The sequence below is a fragment of the Aptenodytes forsteri genome, unplaced genomic scaffold (assembly GCF_000699145.1).
Source record: "Aptenodytes forsteri isolate BGI_AS27 unplaced genomic scaffold, ASM69914v1 Scaffold2, whole genome shotgun sequence".
Lineage (NCBI taxonomy): Eukaryota > Metazoa > Chordata > Aves > Sphenisciformes > Spheniscidae > Aptenodytes > Aptenodytes forsteri.
Window position 1 is genome coordinate 6938905 of NW_008795695.1, and position 6149 is coordinate 6945053.

Here is a 6149-nt window from a genome sequence, read left to right on the forward strand (position 1 = left end):
GGGTTCGGTTCCCTGGGTGTGGGGCGGCGTGCGGCGCGGTTTGGGCCGAGGAACCGCAGGGGCTGGCGTGAAAGCGGCGCCCGCTTCCGTCTTCGCGCTTCAAAAATTGCTGATTTTTTAATCGCCCATAATCGTGTTTCGCAGGTGGCACAGAGCACATGCTAAACCCCGCTCTGAATAGAGCGAAGTACCGGCACTGGAGTGTGTGTGTGATACCTAGCATGGCCAGTACCGTCACAGTGGAAGAAATGCGCTGCTTAAATAATAAAACAGCAAAACTGAAAGGCTGTTCTCAAAGTCAAGCGTTCTGCACCGGTAAAGAAGATAGTTAATCAGTGACTGCGTTCACGCTAACAATGGCAGCTAATGTTCGTGAGAAAACTGCATGTATGCTTCAAAGTGTAGTTTCAAGGACGTTAGCGGTCTATTGGCACCTACTAAAGAGCGCGTTTGTCAAGTGCTATAGTAATGTGTTGGTATCATTGTCAAATCATAGCCATTTGAGGTTTGCAGAGTATTGTATGATACGGTATATTCAAAATGTGAGCGTTTAAATCCAGTCCAGTACATCAGCAAGGGAGTAAATTGGAAAGAGGAAACACAGAGTGTTACAGAAATCTTACAGAAAGTGTATTTGGCTTTATTCTGCATTCTGCTATTAAACTGTGCCTGGGGTTTGAGTTGTTAACCAAATGCAGATTACTTTCAGGAGTCTCCTCCCTGTCATCAATATATGGCTGTCCAGCAATTAGCCTTCTTTAAAAGCAAATATTTTGAAATTCAGAGAAAGTTGACAGAGTAACAGGAACTCTTGTTCTACTCAGATTATGAAATGCATAAGGAGGAGTTTGTGTACGGTTATATGGCTGATATTCAGAGGAATTTTAAAAATAGGTTCTAGTGGCAAATGGAAAGTATTCCAGATGTCATGAATTTCTATAGGTTGATCTTTTATCAAAAACAAAAAAAATAATTCTAGCTTTCATAGTTCTTTTTTTAAAGAAAGCTGCCAAGCTAGAGAAGGGGGAGGGGGGGAGATAATATTGCCCATCTAGTGTCAGTGTCTCTGCTGTTTGTGATTTTTGCCAGTTTCAACATGATAAATTAATTCATATGTAGCTTTTACTAACTGTTCTTGTTCATGTCAATCCCCAAAAATTCACAAAAGGTAGCTCATTCTGCTACCTGAAAAATATGAACAGCAAAGGTAGAATTGGAGTATGTGGTGAGAGGTTGACAAAATGCAAGTTATCTCTGTCCAGTTCTTGCATCAGCTAAAAAGCTTTCTGAGAAGTAAGAATGATTTCTTTGAGGGCTCTTGGCTTAGGGGGAGAGAGTGGACTTCCTCCATTGGTGATTAATTTTCAGGTTTGAAATGTAGATGTTAAATGGTGACAGCTGTTTCTATAATGTTAAGTACCTGACATTATGTTCCTTTCAGTATATACTTGATTGTACAACTGCAGGTCTCTCAACACCCTGTTGGTAGCTTATACAGCATACAGAAAAACAAAAGCTTCCCATGACAGGAAAGGCTGCCAGTGGTTCTGAAATTCACGTTAAATTTGGGAGTTCTTTTGCCTATTAAAACTTTAAGTTTTTTATATTATATATTTGCCTTTCAGAGGGTGTCACTACAGGTTCTAGAGGTGACTTCTCTAAAAACTGAGTGTTAAATACTTTCAGTTTTCCTCATTGCTATTTATGTATTGGGTATTATTTTGTTATGAACCTTATTTAAAAAAATCTGCTTTTGTAGCATGTCTGTAATCAGACTTTGTGTGTAATTTGATTTTGTGTCACCTGCAGGGGCAAAAAATAATGTAGGTGTACCCAGGTGTGTTTCAGAATTATCTAGTACAAGTGGTGGTAGCTGCAGTGGCTTGGTGCTTGATGGGCTAGCTGTGTTAGTGCTTACCTTGGTGTGCTAAGCTCCGTGCCCATTCCCCTACCAAGCTAAAATCTGATGTGGTTGTGCCTGTGCTATAATACGGTCCTGGTTCTGCCTGCAGTATAGACAAATCCTTAGGGTCTGTAGAATTATCTCTGGCAACTTCTGTTCTTTGAAAATTAAATTTTGATTCCTCAGGGGCTGAATGTTAGGATTTGGGGGTTGGATAGGGTGAAGTAGGTTAATTACTGCAGCTTCAGACTTAAGTCTGAGTTTTACTAGGCTATGGCTTTGCTGTTCAAAGCAGATCTGCTTCATCAAGATAATATGCTCAGTAATTTTGAAGTAAAATTTGCCATTGCTTATATTGTATTATGACTACCTATAGAGAGAGGAGACAATCATATAATTAATGAAAAGCATGTTCTTTATGCTTTATTAATTTTACATTTGCAGGTACTTGAGCTTGCAGCGGGTTTATTATTTAAAGTTGCTTTCATAACAACATTAGGCATTGTATAAATATGTGGCATATGATGCCCAGCATTGTGTTACATATTTGTACAATATAAAGGATGGTCCTTGCCTCAAAGACCATGCAATCCAGTGTGGCTCATAGAACATTTAGTATCATTCTTATTGTTCATATAATATATATTTTAAAATATTGTTCCATATTATTTCTTATGTTTAATGGTTTTGACTTGTGTTGGTGCATGGGTTTAGTTTGTTCAGCTTGCTTACTTTTGTTTCTGACAGATGGGCACTAAATGGGCACACCAATGTATGGAAATTGCTGTTGAGAACAAATTATGGTTACTTGATATAATGATTCTTTTTGTCTTTGTACCAGCTGATAAAATACATGTGCAAGTCTTATTCAAGCTTGTTGAAATGTGAAATGTTTTTGAACTCGGTATAGTCCTTGTCATTTTGTACATAATGAAATACAAGTTTAACTGAATTTCAGTTAGCTTAAGCATTTAAAGAGTTTTACATAATGATGTTTGTCATTTTTTCTTGCAGTAACATTGTCTTGATCTTTGAAGATGTTAAGAATCCTAAACTTTGCTCAGTCTCCTAAATTATCATTAGCATTGTGCATCGTTATTGACAAAGAAAATGATTGACAACAATCATCCATAAAAATGTCATATTCCCTGCTCTTTGATTGTCTGTGCCTGCCTATCAGTGTTTCTCTGACTCATTTGATAAGGATTAGTTATCACTTGCACATTTTCATTCTCTAATTTACTGGTGTAATTTAACTTATGGGCCAACTTTGTTTTTTGACTGGAATTTCCTGGAATCCTGTGTTCTACAGAAAGACAAAACTTGTTTTCCTGCAATGTTCAATAGATTGCTGTGGCTTGATATTCTTTATTAAAATAATACTGTATATGCTTACCATGATCTGTAAGTATTTGCAATGTGATTGGCAGTCTGGGTAGATCTACCTCACACCACGGAGTGGGATTTACTTACTGTTCTCTAAATGTTGGCATCAAATACAGGCCACACTGAAATCAGATCCCTGAAATCAGTAGGTCTTTGAGGGAAGTTTGTCTTTCCCTCATTGTTTGTACTCTGGCAGGATTAAACTTGTAGGCCTGGCACTGTGATTCTGTACTTGAGAGTTAAACTGATGCTTATAGATGCTGATCTGTTCTTTTACTGTTTGTAAACTCAAGTATTACTGACAGGCAGACTGTAGTGGAACCGGGCTTTGAAAGCCTTTTGGAAACTTCATAGGACAGGGAACATTTTGCCCGCCTGCTTAGTGGAGTGAATCAGTGTGCAGAAGCTTTGGACAGAGCTAGCTTTCAATCTGATTTTTAAGTTCCACCGTAAGTATGCAGGTATAGTTTAAGGTCCTGGGTTCTAACCTAGAAAACCATGTAAAGTTTAACAGCTGGTAACCTGAGAGGTTGACTCTTCATTTGCACTGTTGGAGTGATATAAGTGACCAAAGTAAAATACGGTGATTCTGCAGGCAGCACCCTGATGCAGACAGCTGCATCTGGTGTTCGCATGTAAGATATTCTAGCTGTGGGGCTTTCTCTTGTATTCTCAGTGAATGCCAAGATTTGAGCATGGTGTAACCCCCTGGCCAGAAAGAAGTATTTTACTTTTGAACCACTTATTGAGGCAAGTTGGAGCAGTGGGATTTTATGGATTTTGTCTGTTGTGGGCATTTAGATGTTTATGCTCTGCTATAATTTACTACTGTAGACTTGGCTTTAGTGTTAAAAAAATACTTGGTTTTTTCTACTGCTGATGAGACAATATCTAAAACTGCTGTTGATGGATATCTAACCACTGAGGGTGTGGCTTGTCTATATCTGATGCTTAGTGTAACCATTTATTTTAAAATTTTGTGGACAGGAGGAAACCTCTGCCTTTAACAAAGTATCTTGGATAACTGTATGGAAATGGGACTGCCCACTAATCCCCTGCCTCCAGTGGATCTGGAATATTACCCCAGTATTTACAGAGATTCCAAATCATACAGCAAGATAATAATAAGGAGCTCACTATGCAACTCCTTATTAAGTGAATGGAGGTTTTGCATTTGAAAGCTTATGGAATAGAATATTAACTTGGTAGAAGACAAACCGCTGTTTAGGTTTTCTGTGCAATCTAGACTTGCTTTTGCCAGTAGACACATGAGAACAGACTTCCCACTTTGCTCCTCCATAGTTAATCTCACCAGCCTCTTCTGGTCTGATGTGGAGGCTGGCAAGATTATGAGACTAGACAAGGTTTTACCGTAGGTGCAGGACTGAAGATGAAAGTATGTCAGAAATTACTTCCTTCTCTGGTAATACTGTGGTACTGCTGTTCCTGCTGTCCATCAGAGGCACAGAGACTGCTGAGAGCTAACAGCCATTAAACAAAGACTAACTAATTATTTTGAAAAATGCAGTGTTTAACTGTGGCTTAAGAGATGATGTGAACATATGGAGTTTAGGATACAGGGCAAGGAAACAGATACAGAAATACATATATGTGATGGTTAATTGTTTAGCACAATATGGGGTTTATAAGAACAACTGTAACAAATGTGTTTACTTTGTCACATTAAAATTATTCAGTGCTTTAGAAAACCTGCACAATAGGAAGCAAGTTGTTTTTTTTAATTAGGAATCACAAATTACATTTTTTAGTGAATCATTTATTTGGAAAAAAGCCTGCAATTCTAAGGCAGCCACTGTTCTGAATTTGAGTTAATTTCTAGGCAAGTGTGTAAGCCAATAGCAATAAAAATTTTAGGAGTGTGAAACTGTTCAGTTTCATAAAACCTCTGCCTCTTTCTGGTAACTTTGTGGTCCTAATTCTTTATCCCCTTTCTTGTTAGGTATTTTAAAACAAAGTATTTAATTTTGGATTAAATGAAATTTGCTGTCAAAGGGTTTTTTCCATGGCCTCCCTAAGTGAGGTGAGAAGAAGCAAAAAAACTGTGTCCAACTGGTTAGGAATTGTGGTGTTTTCTGTGTTTGCTTGTTTATTTAGGAGAAGAAAAATCAGATTACACAGTCAACAGAAGCAGAAAATGCTGTCTTTATGAAACCAGCTTTCAGCTTACTGTGTTTCTTGTGAGTAAAACCTGGGAACATTCACCTCTTCTAGCACTGATACCTATTTTGCAAAATCAGTTCCACATAAGATCAAGCCTTGATGTCCTTATTTAAGTTCTGTGCTTCTGAATTTCACCGAGATAAATCTTCCACAGGTTTCAGTGGGTTTCGGTGATATGTTATTGCAGGCCTCAGTTCCTTTACTCTGCACTTTGTACTCTGTTCCTTTACTCTGTACTTAACCTCCTACTGGCGTCAGTAAGTCAGAAGCACTGGGGGCTTTGTCCTTCGTGATTGTCACAAAACCCATCAAGCTCACTTTAGGTCTCAAAAGAGTTTGTGCCAAACATCTTGCACAGAAACAATAAATAGCTCCTTATTTTTCCTTTTAACCTCTCTTCTTCCCTCCCGATATTATCTAGGGCAAAAGCGGTTCTGGATTTTAAAGTGATTTCTATTTGTGTATAATCTGTTTGCAGTATATTGTATAATCTGTGTTTACAGAAACCCATTCTGTTGAAGCTGTGTTAAAATGCCTTGTTTTATATTGTCTCTGTCAGGCATTCAAAAAACACGTTCAATCCTTTTTTCCTCCCCTGTAATGAGTGAGAGTTAAAAATCATTGAGAACAGTAGACTTGTGTTTTGTAATTATTTGCTTTCTAGCTTTTGGAAGTTGGC

General features: G+C 38.0%; 1 long non-coding RNA gene across 1 annotated transcript; it reads left to right on the forward strand.

Moving 5' to 3' along the window:
- The first annotated feature begins 149 nt into the window (after positions 1 to 149).
- Positions 150 to 3298, forward strand: LOC103901961. The gene is made up of 2 exons (XR_657759.2): positions 150 to 315; positions 2918 to 3298. It is a non-coding gene; the product is annotated as an uncharacterized LOC103901961 (long non-coding RNA).
- The last annotated feature ends 2851 nt before the right edge of the window (positions 3299 to 6149 follow it).